Source organism: Arvicanthis niloticus, chromosome 22 (genome assembly GCF_011762505.2).
Source record: "Arvicanthis niloticus isolate mArvNil1 chromosome 22, mArvNil1.pat.X, whole genome shotgun sequence".
Classification (NCBI taxonomy): Eukaryota; Metazoa; Chordata; class Mammalia; order Rodentia; family Muridae; genus Arvicanthis; species Arvicanthis niloticus.
Window position 1 is genome coordinate 17,471,497 of NC_133429.1, and position 16,096 is coordinate 17,487,592.

The window sequence follows — 16,096 nt, forward strand, 5'->3', positions numbered from 1 at the left end:
CATGAGAAAAGAATTCTCATGTACACTGGGGCAGAAAGCACTGAATTTCAGGATGACAGATCTGGTGGCGTCCCTAACTTACAGATGGTAATGAGTATTGGAGGGTCTGCGAGCTTCTAAAAGTATTTTTGGTTTGTGCTAAGACAGAAAGACCAAAGGCGTTTAAGAGATGAGGAGAGATTCAGAACTACTGGAGGAATTTTTTATTTGTTTGTTTGTTTGTTAACTGTTTCCTGACATCAAAAACAAAAAAACAAAACTAAAACCAAAACCAAACAAACAAAAAAGAAAAACTCCAGAAGAAATCTGATTCAGAAGCGCCTCCAACCCCTTCACTGAGTGGGGCATCTCAGTCAGCTGGAGGCCAATCAAAGAACTGGTGGCTAAGGCTAAGCCCCTGTTTCCAGAGAGAACTGCATGGTAATGCTGAAGGCTAGCAAAACCACAGCATTCACTACCAAGCTAAAAGGAACCAAATAAATGATAATCGTCAGTAGTCAAGGTAAACCGCAGGCAGAAAAAAAAAAAAAAAAAAAAAGAAGAAGAAGAAGAAGGCAATGGAGGTTGGCCTGAAACCACAGGCAGTGGGAGACAAACGGGGATCAATGATGGAGGAGAGGGGGTGGAAACCCCCAGTGTGATGCAGATGTGTTTGAAGCTGGGTGAGCAGATCCTGGAGATGGGAGCATCCCTTCCCCCGCCAGCCCTCCCCGTTCCTCCCCTCCCCCACAGCTCTGTGTGAGCTCACAATACTCACCCTTCTGGTGGCAGTGGCTTCATAGAGCCTCCAACAGACAAAAATGGAAAGCTTTGGATGAAGAGAGCCTGCCCTGGTGAGAAGTCTGAGGATTCAGAAAGGCTGGTATGAGGACAGGTAAGCCTGGAAGGAGAGAGGATCTGTCCCTGTGCCCGCCAGGATGGAAGATTTAGGCCTCAATATGCACTTTGGTCCTTTTTTTTTTTTTTTTTTTAAGTTGGAATTTAAGATATTTTTTAAAAAAACAAAAGCCTTTGTGACTGGCATACAGTAATTCCTGGCCTTTCCTGAATCAATCAAAAATAATTCATTTAAAAATACCTAGCGAGAGTCCCATCCACATGAAAAAGATGTTTGATATCTGTGTACGTAACAAGACGAGTAATGGCTACATCCTCTCGTTTTGGGTTCAGTTGGAATTGGCATGCATAAGGGAAGAATTCCATTTTACACTGGGTTTGAAAAAGCAAATTGGAGGGGCTGGAGAGAGGATTCAGCTACTGAGTTTACTGCATTTTCCTGCACCCATGTTGGGCAGCTTACAACTCCTGCTCCAGGAGATCCAACCCACTCTCTCCAATCCCCAAAGTAACCTGCACACAAGAGGCAGTCACACATGAATGAAAAGTGTTTTAAATCACCCAAAAAACAACCTGGCATTCTCACAGAGAAAGTATTTTACGGGAGCTGGCAGTGCCATCCAGCCTTTAGAGAAGTTTACCATCCACATAGTCGCCGAAGTAACCAACAAGTTTTTAAATCAAAGAATGAGTAAGTGTCCTTTGCTTGTGATCAGCATTTAGAAATCCAAGGCAGGATTTTCTTTGAGGCTAGCCTGGGCAAGTTTCAAGATTACCCTGGGTATGCAGCAAAACTCTGTCTAAAAGAGCAGCAGGCACCACTGGGCATGTAAATAAGAAAACAAAAATCTTGTTTTCAAGAGATTGGTTCCACCTCCCAAAGTAGCTCCGTGGCTTCTCAGATGTCTTGCCTGACGTGAACCACAGATACACCGTGCCACCGGATGATCAGTAGATGATAGTAAAAAGCAAGAATTTAAAGCCAGAAGTACTTGTTTAACTCATGCTTAGGCCTGGGTTTGATCCTCAGCCCTGCATTAACAAGGCTTGGAAGGTGGAGGATGGAGAACCCAAAGTTCAGGGTGAGCTATGAGTGTGGTTCAGTCTTTATAGTGCTTCCCTGCCATGCACATGGCCCTGGGTTCAATCCCCAGCACTCCACAAACTAGGCACGGTGCCACATCCTATTGTAATCCTAGCATCCAGTAGGTGGAGGCAGAAGAATCAAGGGTTGGTTGTGTTTAACCATATTGCAAGTTTGAGGCCAACCTGTGCTACCTGGGAGCTTGTCTCAGAAAACAAATTCAAGGTTATCCTTGGCTACATAGCTATTTTAAGGGTCAGCCTGGGATACCTGCAAAAGATAAAATAAGAAAATAGAGCCAGATTCCTTGGTGGTAAGTTATTCTCCGCTGGTGAAATGAGCCAATCAAGCCAGACTAGAGTTTACAAAGGCAGGATTATTGGGAAGTTGCTCTCAGGTGAGTTTACTGGTCCCAAGGACTGAGGCCAGGGAAGTCTCCATGAGGAGGAAACAGAGGGGAGGGGGAAGAGAAAGAGCATGCACACACAGGGAGAGAGAAAATACAGAGAGAGAGAAGGGGGAGACCACAATGTATAGGGAATTACTTCTGGGAGAAGGGAAGCCCAGGCCCTGACCTAGAAAGTTCAGCATAGAGGGTAGGGTATGCCAACCCCATAACAGGTAGGGACTGAGGGATGCTGGGAGAACCTGGAGTCTAGGTTCACTTTGGTATGTTAAATATGTACTTCGGCCACTTGTCCCAGGTCTGAAACCTAACACTTAGAAACTTTACTTTCTGTCTGATGCCTGGATAGTCGCTTTCTAGTTGAGGATTTTGAAGAGTTACTGAATCTGTTTCCTCATCTGTAAAATTAGAATCTCTTACCTCACAGGGATTAAGAAATCACAGTTGCTCTACAAATGGAGTACGTGTGCACACGTGTCCTTGTGTATAAATTGTCCCCGCCTCCCTCAGAGAAGACAGTAAGCCAAAAATAGTCTATTGTATTAAAAGCACTTTAAAGGCTAGAGAGATGGCTCAGCAGTTAAGAACACTGACTCCTCTTCCTTTCAGAGGTCCTGAGTTCAATTCCCAGCAACCACATGGTGGCTCACAACCATCTGTAATGGGATCCAATGCCCTCTTCTGGTGTGTCTGAAGAGAGCTACAGTGTACTCATATACATGAAATAAATAAATCTTTTTTTTTTTTTTTTTTTAAAGCACTTCATGGTGGTGGCTCACACCTTTAATCCCAGCACTTGGGAAGCAGAGGCAGGCAGATTTCTGAGTTCGAGGCCAGCCTGGTCTACAAAGTGAGTTCCAGGACAGCCAGGGCTATACAGAGAAACCCTGTCTCGAAAAACAAAAAAAAAAAAAAAAAAAAAAACCAAAAAAAAAAAAAGCACTTCAAAAAAGAAATCATTTCATAAATGAGTGCCTACTAAGACCATATGACCATATCAAGAGCTCACCAACCACCATGCGCAATAGAAATAGACTAAGCCCTGCTCCGGATGTGCTGACACAATTGTTTTGATCACTCACAGGACTGATAAGAAGCTGCTCAAAGATTAATTTCCACTCATCATCAGGAAAAGTTCTCCACAGTGATCCTAAAACAGGACTGCTTCAGGAAACTGTGTGTTCCTGTTGCTCTAGGTAAGATGAGCTAGCAAGAGGAAGGAGACGGGTGGGAAGGGCTCAAATTATCCATATCAGCCGGCTATGGCTGGATAAGTCTCTTAGAAACCTGAAAATTGTTCACTAGAGGGTTACAGAAGGAAATGATACTTTTAAAAAAAATTCTACTTTATGGTTGGAGAGATGAACCAGAGGCCCAGAGTGCTGGCTGCTCTTTCAGAGGTTCTGAGTTCAATTCCCAGCAACCACATGGTGGCTCACAACCATCTATACTGGGATTTGATGCCCTGTTCTGGCATACAGATATAAATGAAAACAGAGCACTCATATACAGAGAATAAATAAATAAATCTTTAAAATTCTACTTCAAAATATAGCTCAGTGGTAGTATGTTTTCCTTGTATATGCTAAGCCCTAGATCAGTTCCCAATGCTACCTAGAGGGGGAGAGAGGGAGAAAGAAAGGGAGAGAATGAATACCTACTTGCTGGATACATTCAAGGAAGAAATCCTCCATTTATTTATTTATTTATTTATTTATTTATTTATTTATTTATTTATAGGCAGGGTTTCTCTGTGTAGCTCTGGCTATCCTGGAACTAGCTCTGTAGAACAGTCTGGCTTTGAACTGAGAGCTCTGTCTGCCTCTGCCCTCTGAGTGCTGGAGTTAAAGGCGTGCACTACCACTTGCCTGCCAAAAGCTATGTGACAGGCATTTGGCATTTTTTCTATAAGAATTCTTAAAAAGGCAAAAATTTTTGTCATATCAGATGAAGGTCTATTTTGTAGAGGAATGTTAATCCAGCAATATGACTGCTACGGTAAGGGGTCACATCCAAAGACATTCTAAGTCTCTGATCTGGATGAAATACAGACACACCTTTAGGATATACCTTTCATCCCTAATAATGTAGGTAAAGTTAGTTTGTAAAAGGAAGCATTCATGTTTGAAAGTGACGTCTAATTGAGGGGCAGACAAAGGGATGAGTCAGAGAAAGATTTGACAGGATGAGTCGAAGATAGGATACATGCAGCTCTCAGGAGAACAGACAGGAAAGTGTCTACTTAAGAGCAGCACAAAGAGACACAGTCAAATTCCATGACAGTTTTCTAGAGACAGGATAGACACAAGTGAAGACAGAATGAGCCAGAGAATGAGAAGAAGCCAGATAATTAGGACATAGTGCCAAAGTTCATGAGGCCAAGCAGAGCAATTCAGTCAGAAGCTGAGAGAAGCTGGATTGAATCAGTCAGCTTGGAAGATTTGATTGGATGGAAGCTAGAAGCTTCCAGGACTAGACCTAGAGTTGGTTAGAACAGAGATAGAAATTCCTTGGGCTCAGTCCAGGCTGCATATTCAGACAGCTTGACTATGGCTCTTATCTCATCCCTTTATCTGAGGAAATAAAAGTGGCATTTATACTATTTAATATCGCTAAAATTCAAAGTAATCTGGAAGCCACTGAGCAGATTTTATGTGTGGTCTACCTAAAGCAGATACAGGCAGAAACCCTCCCTTGCCTGGTTGTGTGTATAGACTAAGTAGGACAAGTGACATAGCTGAAATGTACCTGGTGATATCTAGAGTCAAAGGTGCTAAGTTCAAGTCCTGACATTGCTACTTAGTATCACTATAACCAATGCAAGACACTACTTCCCTGTGTGCTTTCAGTTTTTCATCTCTTAGTAGAAACACAAGTTTATTTATTATAAAGATCAAGTGAAAAAAAGCAAGCTGGGCAGTGATGGGCATGCTTTTAATCCCAGCACTCAGAAGGCAGAGGCAAGTGGATCTCTGAGTTTGAGGCCAGCCTGGTCTACAAAGCAAGTTCCAGGACAGCCAGGGCTATACAAAGAAACCCTGTCTCAAAACAAAACAACACCCTCACGGGAAAAAAAAAACCAACCAATCAACCAACCAACAAACAAAAAAAACCCAAAACAATAAAACAAAACACACAAAAAAAGAAAGTGACAAGAAGCAGTTTGGCACAGCTGTTGGTATATGTAGTAAGTGCTAGAAAAATCTAGCTATTGTTCACTCATGGTTACCTATGGATGGAGTGACGAACTGAATTTTCTATTATAAAAATGGCCTGCTGGGGCTGGAGAGATTGCTCAGTGGCTAAGGGCTCTTGCTGTTCTCACAGAGGACTGTGGTTCAGCTCTCAGTACCTACGTGGTAGATCACAACCATTCTTAATGCCACATCTTTTTCTGGCCTTCTTGGGCACTCCATGCATGTAGTGCACATAAAAAACAAGCATACATGTAGAATAAAATAAGTAAATATTTTTTAAAAATTAAAGGTAACATGCTTATCGTAAACTCTAGAAATGAATAAAAAAATTAAAGTAGTAATCCTAAAAGTATGTCTCTCTTGACCACTTATTTTTTTTAAAGATTTGTTTATTTATTTTAACAATGTGAGTACACTGTCACTGTCTTGAGACACAGCAGAAGAGGGCATTGGGTCCCCATTACAGATGGTTTTGAGCCACCATATGGATGCTGGGTATTGAACTCAGAACCTCTGGAAGAGCAGTCAGTGCTCTTAACCACTGAGCCATCTCTCCAGCTTGACCACTTATTTTTTTATATATATACTTACTTTGCTGTGGATAGGTATCTTACTTGCATGCATGTCTACATCACATGCATGCCTACTGGCTGTGGAGGCTAGAAGAGGCTGGAAGAGGGATTAGGTCCCCTGGAAATCAGGGCTACAGACAGTTGTGAGTCAACATGTTGGTTCTGGGCATTGAGGCTGGAAAAGAAGTCAGTGTTCTTCTTTCTTTCTTTCTTTCTTTCTTTCTTTCTTTCTTTTCTTTTCTTTTCTTTTCTTCTTTTCAGGACAGGGTTTCCCTGTTAGCCTTGGCTGTCCTGGAACTCACTCTGTAGACCAGGCTGGCCTCAAACTCAGAAATCCACCTGCCTCTGCCTCCCAAGTGCTGGGATTAAAGGTGTGTGCTACCACTGCCCGGCCAGTCGATGTTCTTTTTTTTTAGATTTATTAATTTTTATGTATATGAGTACACTGTAGCTGTCTTCAGACACACCAGAAGAGGGCATCAGATCTCATCATAGATGGTTGTGAGCCACCATGTGGTTGCTGGGAATCGAACTCAGGACCTCTGGATGAGCAGTCAGTGGTCTTAACTACTGAGCCATCTCACCAGCCCCAGTCAGTGTTCTTAACCATTGATCTATCTCTGTGGCCCTTCCTTGCCCACTTTGATTGAAGTTGATAGCCTAAGGACACAATTTAATATGACCAAGGCAGTGCAACTTCTGAACTTAGGAAGTCATCAAATGATGGGAGGCAAAGGAATCATAAAGTTTGTTTTCAAAACCTATGCAGTTGTCCAGACTGCCAGAAAAGAAGGGATTACAAAAAGCAAAGAGGGACTGGACTGGAAAGCTGGCTCCTTGGCTAGAAGCACTTGCTGCTGCCCTTTCTGAATTTGACTCTCAGCACATATAGGAGATGGCCAACGGCTGGCAATCCCATCTCCTCAGGGATCTGACTAACTACCCTAATGGCTGCCCTGGCTTCCATGGACACTTGTATTCACCAGCCCCCCCCCACACACATACACACACACACACAAAGATAATTTCTAAAATTTTAGGATAAAGGTTTGGCCTGGAGAGATGGTGTGGTGGTTTGAATAGGAATGGCCCCCATAGACTCATGTGTTTGAATGCTTGGCCCATAGGAAGTGACACTATTAGGTGGTGTGGCCTTGTTGGAGGAAGTGTGTCACTGTGGGGGCAAGTGAGGTCTCCTATGCTCAAGCTACATCCAGTGTGTCACACAGTCTTTTTCTGCTGCCTGTGAATCATGATGTAGAACTCTCAGCTCCTCTTGCACCATGTCTGCCTGCACACTGCTATGCTTCCTACTCTGATGATAATGGGCTGAACCTCTGAAACTGTAAGCCGGCCCCAGTTAAATGTTTGCCTTTGTAAGAGTTGCCTTGGTCACAGTGTGTCTTCACAGCAATAAAACCCTAACTAGGACACATGGTTTGGCATTTATGAGTACTCGTTGCTCCTGGAGAGGACCTAGGTCTGGTTCCAAGCACCCATATGATCGTTCACAGCCAACTGTAACTCCACTTTTAGGAAATACGATACCTTCTTCTAAGGTCTGCTGGCACCAGGCACACTTGTGGTGCATGTACATATATTCAAACAAAGTACTCATACACATAAAATAAATAATACACCCATAAAAAAATCTAAAACATGTTTTGTCTTGGGTCTTTGTGTGTGTGTATGTGTGTGTGTGTGTGTATGTTTTGTTTGTTTTTTGAGGCAGGGTCCCTACATAGCCCTAGCTGTCATGGGAGTCCCTGTGTAGACTGGGCCTCCTGAGTGCTGGGATTAAAGGTGTGTTCCACCACGCCTAGCTCTTTGTTTTGGAGAGAGAGAGAGAGAGAGAGAGAGAGAGAGAGAGAGAGAGAGAGAGAAAGTTGTTAAAGCAAACGACTAACTTAACAATGGCTTTGAAATAATTTAGTAGTCATAAACTATATACTAACACATTTAATCCATTTAGCTTACTCTAGAATTGTTAGGGCTTCCCCCCCCCCCCGAATTCCCCAGGTAGTCAGTGGCCTACATGAATATGCAGTAGTTACTAAGCTGTATTGCAATAACTTCTGCCTTATTACAATAGTAAAAATGATTGTTCAAGGATGTTAACATGATGAGGCATGTGAGGTGTGAGGAAGCATGACCAGACAGGTTGCAATTAGAACTGAAACTTCACCGGGGGCTTGCCCATCAAAGAAACCATAAACTGGTTGTGGTGGTTTAAAGAAAATGGTCCCCATAGGCCCATACATTTCCATACTTGGTCCTTAGTTCCTGGTACCATTTGGGAACAATTTGGAGATGCCGCCATGTTGGAGGTATGTCACTAGAGACAAGCTTTGAGATTCCCGACACCCCTCTAGCTGCCTCTGTGGCTGTGGATCGAGATGTGAGCGCTCAGCTGCGCCTTTGCTCTAACCTTTGAAACCATATGTCAAATTAAATGCTTTCTTTTATAAGTTGCCAGGTCATGCTGTTCTCTTACAGCAACAGAGAAGTTACTGTGTCAGGCATTGATCCTCCGTCCCTTGTTTGAGTCAGCTTGAGGTCTTTTCAGTCCTTGGGGAAGGGCAGCTTGTTAAGCGTGCCTCTGTCTGATGCTGCGACAGCAAATAGAAGAACTAGACAACTAGACTTCACAGTTGCTTCTTAGAAGCAACTATGTACCTTTACGGTCAGTTTTGTCCTCACAGATACCAGCCTGAAAACATCGTTCTCCCTCCTGGTTAGGGTTTTTATGGCTGAGATAAAACGCTATGTCCAAAACTACTTGGAGAGGAAAGGGTTTATTTCAGCGTACAATCTATAAGTCACACTCCATCACTGAGGGAAGTCAGGGCAGGGACCTGAAGCAGGAACCGAAGCAGAAGCCAGAGGGGTGCTGCTTACCTGCTTGCTTCTCATGGCTGGCTCAACCTGCTTTCTTTTGTGACTCGGGACCACCTGCCCAGAAACGGCACAGCCTACAGTGGGCTAAGCCCACTTTCACATCAATCATTAATCAAGAAAATCCCCAACGAACTTGCCTATAGATCAGTCTTACAGAGGCTTTTTCTCGATTGACGAGTCCCTCTTCCCAAAGACAAGACTCTCTGGCTTGTTTCAAGTGGCATAAAACTAACCAACATAGCATCCTTTATCATCCTTTGTCTCTAGAAACTTACCTTCTATATAGAAAGGGACATAGGCTTTGTGTTTCCTAGGTTTGTATTTTGTTTTTGGTATCATTTGGACAAGCTCTTATGGGAGCCTGACCACATAATTCCCCTACTTTGGCCACCACCCTTGGCTTCAGGCCAAGCTAGCTGTGAGTGTTTGACAAGTATAGTATAGTAGCACATGGTACTGTCAAAGAAGATCCTTAGGCAGGGAGGGTTGTGGGTTTCAGGCTAGCCAGGGAAAACCCAGTTCTGTGGGGTTGGGGTGGGGGAGGGGAGAAGAAGCAGGGAGAACAAAAAACTAATTGTGATTGGTTTTCTGTTAAGTGTATATTACTTTCCATAAGAAGCCTTAGGAGCCAACTGACTAGGAAAGGAAGTGAGAAAAATAAGGAAGCCTGGAGATGTAGCTCAACTGACAGAGCTTGCCTAATATGATTGAAGGCTTGCCTTCAAACTCCAGCATCTTGAGGGCTGGCACTACAACCATGTCACCAGACCCAGTGTCTGTGCTGCTAGGGCCCGAAGCCAGGGCTTCATCCATGCCAGACCAGTGCTTTCCAACTGAGCTGCATCCTCAGCTCACACTCTCATTGATTTTAACTCCTTTTGCAGCACTGGAGATCAAATCCAAGGCCTTCCATATGCTAGTCCAGGGATCTACCCCAACCTACACCTAACTTGAGCTTAGTCTCCAAAGTCATGAGTTTATCTACAGATGTACAACTGTGGTACAAGAGCATCCGTAAATTATGATAGAAGAGCCTCTCAAAACGGATTTGACACCTTGAAATATGTATTAATCACCTTGGGTGTGGTAGCTTTCTTTAACAGAAGATGAGTTGCTGATAAAAATCCTATGACCCGATTCTTTTCTAATTTTACCCCCACAAGCTAGTTAAGTTCCCTTCCTATTGCTGTCAAGAGACACCGTGACCAAGGCAACTTATAAAAGGAAGTATTTAATTGTTGACTGGCTTACAGTAACAAAGGGTGAGCCTATGGTGGCAGGGAGCATGTTGGCAGGCAGGCGTGGCTCAGAAGCAATAGCTGAAAACTCACATCAGACCTACCTACCAGCTGGAGGCAGAGAGGGAGGGAGGAAAGGAGGGGGAGGAGAGAGAGAGAGAGAGAGAGAGAGAGAGAGAGAGAGACTTTTTGAAACTTCAGAGCGCCCCCCCTTCATACCTCCTCCAACAAGGCCACACCTCCTCATCTTTCCTAAACAGATCAGCTAAAAACTGTTCAAATCTTGAGCCTAGGGGGTCATTCTCATTCAAACCACCACACAAGTTCTACTTAGTAATTCCAGCATATTATTTTTTTCTGATACAGGCAGTCTAGTTTCCACACATATTTTTTTCTTTTTTCTTTTTTCTTTTCTTTTTTTCTTTCTTTCTTTCTTTTTTTTTTTTTTAACAATTAGACTGGGGTGAGTGGTTGTTTATTTTATTGTGCTGGGGATTGAGCCAGAATCGTACAAATACACTAGGCAAGCACCATACTGACAGGGCACACTCTCAGCCTATAAAGAAAGGGTTATTTTTAGTATCTATTGTTAAAAAAAACAAAAGCCATTTCTGATTAGTCATCTGGTTTGTTTTCTAGTTCCAGGTCTAATATATATATATATACATATATATTATATATATATTTACATAATAAATATAATTTGTATATAATATGTATTTAATATGTATAATTTACATAATAAACATAATTTGTATTATATACATTTATTATAGGAAATAGATATGAAAACTCCTGAAATGTGTAAACTATTCTGTAGTTAAAGGCATTATTACAAACCTACAATTTTTTAGATCCTTGCATGTACACTGAAACAATGTCTTTTCTATGTCTCTGGGCTAGCACATAGTTCTCTCTTCTGTCCATCCTTACCAATGAGATGACTGAAGGCATTTTGATAGATAGAAAGACTTAGGGACACAACTCTGCTAAAGGAACAATGTGAAAAGCAGTATGAGGACATCAAATGAAAAACCAAGGACTAATTATTGATGTTTCTAAGACAGAGCCCATGTCTTCATTATTTCCAGGTCTGTTAAGAGGCAAAGTAATAGTCTAATATACTCCAGGGTTAATGTTATGCTAATCTAAGTTGACAACCAATAAGCCCATGCATTGTTGTATTTGTAGCACTGATTTCACATGAAATCCCAAACTCCCAATTCCCAATTGTTCATTCTGACATGCCAACAAAAGCCTGAAGGAAATCTTTTGTAGAAATACTACATTGTCGTTACGTACTCACCTCATGAAATGAAACGCTTATGTAACTAAATCTTACTATTATCACTACAGTGGCTTCAACATGATCCACTCAGCTTAATTTTAAACCGATGCCGTCACCTGGTAAATTCTGGTAATTATACTTTTTTGATTTCTTCTATGTGTTATATAGCACCGTGCAAATGAACCTAGGGTTGTGTTTCCATTCCTGTGGGAGCCAATTGACTTGAGGGGGCAGGGGCTGGGGGGCGGGGGTGGGACCAGTGACTTATCTCAAAGTCCTGTATAGCTACCTTTCCTGATTTGGGCGAAATTGAACTAAGGGCAAGCAGATAAAACTGTATGTGGAGAGCCTAGTCAGCAAACCGTGGATGTCATCCCAATGAAGAAAAGTATTCTGTCAAATTACAGATAAACTAAATAAAACAAACTACATGGGGGGGGGGCGGAGAGCAGAGCTTGCTGTGATCTGGGTAGGGAAATGGGTCTTCCTCCCTTGCTAAGTTAAACCTCCCAAGAGCAAGAGTCAGCTCTGCTATGCAAATATGAACATGTTGATCAAATTCTATCATTGCATAACAACTATGATACCGGGTCTTAAGTGGAAAAAAAAAAAAAAAAAAAAAGAAAAGAAAAAGAAAGAAAAGAAACTAGTATGAGCCTAAGCAACTGAATAAAATTCTGTACTGGGGACAAGACAAGGTTCAGTAGCAATCCCAGGCATCGGCAGTGGAGCACGCCCTTAACCCAGCATTCGGGAGGCAGAGGCAAGCAGAATTCTGAGTCTAAGGCCCACCTGACCATAGATGGAGTTCCAGGACAGCTAGGACTACCCAATGTGTGTGAGGCTGGGATTCGGTAGCCCTGGCATGTTTAGCATTTATTGGATGCTATTATTAAAGGCTATGTAGGTGTCTTCATTTATGGTTAACATTAGCTCTCAGTCCTCCCAAATTCTACTGGTGTCAATATAAATTGAAAGACAAATGCTAAGTGTTTTGAGAAGGAAAGGGCATCAACTAGCAAACCGTCTGCGGCTTTTGAGCTTGTCAGGAAAGGAGCTCATGGTTCGTGACCTTGTTTCAAGAAAATATTTTCTTTTTTTTTCTTTTTTCTTTTCTTTTCTTTTTTTTTGAGACAGGGTTTCTCTGAGTAGCCCTGGCTGTCCTGGAACTCACTCTGTAGACCAAGCTGGCCTCGAACTCAGAAATCCGCCTGCCTCTGCCTCCCAAGTGCTGGGATTAAACGCATGCGCCACCACCGCCCGGCCCAAGAAAATACTTTCAAAGATATAAAGTGAGAAGCCTAGCATCAGGTAGCCAAAAACAAAACACAAGAAAACACCACCACCACCACCAAAACTGTTAAGTAAACAGAGTAGCAGAGTTAGGAGACAGGTTTTCAATAGGTCACCACTATCCAAGACACAGAATCTCTACCATAGAGGCATGGTTTTAAAACCCAGAGAACATTGTAAATAACTTCTTCAAACTCTCTCTCTCTCTCTCTCTCTCTCTCTCTCTCTCTCTCTCTCTCTGTGTGTGTGTGTGTGTGTGTGTGTGTGTGTGTGTGTGTGTGTGTGTGTGTGTGTGTGTTGGGGAATGGTGGGGGAGGGCAGTTTTGATACAGGGTTTCTCTGTGTAGCCCTGGCTGTCCTGGAACTTGCTCTGTAGACCAGGCTGGCCTGGAACTCAGAGATTCACCTGGCTCTGCCTCCCAAGTGCTGGGACTAAGGGCCTGTGCCACCACCCCTGGCTAGGATATCTTCTTGCTATGGTTCTAGGTCACAAGAAAGAAAGAAAGAAAACAATGTTGTATTAGTCTTTTGGCAACATATAAAACGACTTAAATATGTTGTAGCTTTCAAGAACAAAAGCCAGTATGGTAGTATACACTTATTATCCCAGCACTAGGAAGGTTGTGCCAAGAGACTCAGGAGTTGGAAGCCAGCCTGAGCTGCCGAGGGAGGTTCTGTCTCAAAAACAAAACAATAACAAATTGCACAGAATCCACAGATCAACACCGTGAGTCTGCTGGCTCAATGTTAGCAACCCCTTTTTGGGTCAAAGTAGTAGAGCGGTGTAAAGGACATATTTAAGAGACTATACTGGAGCCAATCTACAAACCCAGTCCCCTGAAATGGCCTTTTCTGCCTTCCCTTCCCTTCAACAGTTCCTTCAACAGACATTTCTAATCTTCCCCGCTTGGACTAGTGTTTCTGAAAGAGGAAAAGATGCAGAAAGATGCTCTGATGAGTCAGAGTATTTACACCAGTCAGGAAATGCACAGAGATCTGCCCCTCGGATTGTATAGCCCATCCACATACTTAGCTAAATGAACGGTTGCTGAATCAAGTAGTGGATGGGGCTTAGTTCCAATCCTGAGGAATACAGGTAGCAACATGCCAAGTTATCCTTGAACTCTTAGAAAAATTCTGAAAGACAGGAAAACTGGTCACATCAATTTAAGCATAGGCTTGAGAACATTTTAAGTGAATTAGTGTTCACATAAGACAAGCTAAATGGGACATGCGTAGAACCCCAGCACCCAGGAAGCTGAGTCAGGACAACTGGCACAATCTGAAGCTCTCGGAGTTATGTAGTAAGTGCCAGGCCAGCCAAGGCTACCATAGTAAGACCCTGTCTCAAACAACTACAAAAAGAGACAGGCATTTTTTTTTCATATCAGTAATAGTTTGTAATATTACAATCAAATGTCATGTGTTTGGAAGATAAGGAAACCCAAGAGGTGGCAGCATACACCTTTAATGGCAGCACTAGGAGGCAGAGGTATATGCATCTCTGAGTTTAAGGTCTATAGGGTTACACAGAGAAACCCTGTCTCAAATAGATAGATAGATAGATAGATAGATAGATAGATAGATAGATAGATAGATAAAAATAAAAGAAGAGGGCTGGAGAGATGTCTCAGTGGTTAAGAGCATTCTCTGCTCTTCTAGAGGTCCTTAGTTCAATTCCCAGCAACCACATGGTGGCTCATAACCATCTATAATGAGATCTGGTATCCTCTTCTGACATGCAGGCAGAATGCTGTAGACATAATAAATAAATAAATAAATAAATAAATAAATAAATAAATAATTTTAAAAAATAAAAGAAGAAAGAGGAGAAAAGGGGAGAGGGAAGAGGAGAAGGAAGAGGGAGAGGAGAAGAAGTGGAAGAGGAGGAGACATTTCCTTCACGTCCTTTAACGGAGAACTCGCACCAACCCTCACCTATTTAAGCTTCTTTGTTACACACCTAAAATACGATCATTGCTAAGCAGTGGTATAGTGTTACTCACAGGATGTTGGTACACAAATTGCCGTCATTATCTTTCAACCTAAGTAGGGAATCTGTGTCTGTACACCTCCCCTCCAAAAAGAGGTTTGCAGATAAAATAGTAAAACTAGGTATGGTGGCACACACTTGTAATCATAGCCTTCAGGAGGCTGATGCAGGAGAATACCAGTTCCAGGATAGCCTGAGCTACACACAGAGATCCTGTCTCAAAAAACGCAAAATGGAGAAAATGGTATACTTGTGAAAGAGATTCCTATTTCAAACGTTTCCCCCCACTTTGCTTGGGTTACCCTTCATTGTTTCCACTACTGAGCTGGATATCTGGTCCTGCTTATTGTGTAAACATTAGTTTCAAGACCAAAGATAAAATGAACTTAACCCTAAACAGTGAATATCTACTTTGCAAACAAACCTTCTCTCCCTGCGGAAATAGTTTTTTGTTTTGTTTCATTTTGCTCTTTGTTTTGTTTTGAGACAAAGCCATATACACCCCAGGCTAGCCCTGAAGTCAGTAGGTAGAAGGCAGGGGTGGAAAGGGGTGACTGGATTTCTGATTTTTGGCCTTCACCTCTTAAGTGCTAGGGTTATGGGTGTGTGCTGCTATATCCAGTTTTAAACTGGGAATTAAACATAGTACCTCCGCAGGAGCTGGTGCTTAGCAGGTAAGTGCACTACAATCTGAGCTGCATCCCAGTCCCAAACACTGCTTTTCAACTGTTGAATTAGTGGTGGACTACCGATTGCTCCTGAGAGGGCCTTGGCCAGAAAGGAAGGCACAGTAAGATGATAGAGAAAGCCAAAGTGGTCACCGTAGCCTTGATGCATAGAAAAACCGTTAGGCCTCGTTTTCATGCCTGTATGAGAACCGAACACGTTCTCCAGTATGTGGCTTCCTTTACATGATGCGGTGGCCTTCTATTATTACCCTTATTGTTGATTGCTGACTTTAAAGCTCTTAAAAAAAAAAAAAACCACTGGCAATACTGCCAAGATATCAATTTCAAATGTCTGTGCAAATTTGGCAAATTTAATTCTACAGTAACCATCATGAGTTCAGCACCCCTTATAGTTTCAGCTTTCAGGCTTATGACTATCTCTCTAAACATCTCCTGGAGCAAGCCCAATCTTGTGTAATCTTAGCACTCAGGACGCTAAGGTAGGATGACAGACTAATAATGATAATATTAAGACCAGACTTTGCCTTAATTCAATAAAAATGTTATGGGCATAAGCAAAAAAAAAAAAAAAAAAAAAGTTTAAGTCATTCTTTAATACTAA

General features: G+C 42.4%; 1 protein-coding gene across 2 annotated transcripts in view; it reads left to right on the forward strand.

The window, feature by feature from the left end:
* Positions 1–792: 792 nt before the first annotated feature.
* Positions 793–16,096, forward strand: part of Usp44 (ubiquitin specific peptidase 44) — a 46,632-nt gene continuing 31,328 nt past the window's right edge. The window contains exons 1-3 of one of the 2 annotated variants that reach the window (XM_076920014.1): positions 793–874; positions 3,412–3,523; positions 11,589–11,649. The gene's annotated coding sequence lies outside the window, so the exon portion shown is untranslated. The remainder of the gene's footprint in view (positions 875–3,411; positions 3,524–11,588; positions 11,650–16,096) is intronic. The other variant, XM_076920015.1, reaches the window with a different exon arrangement.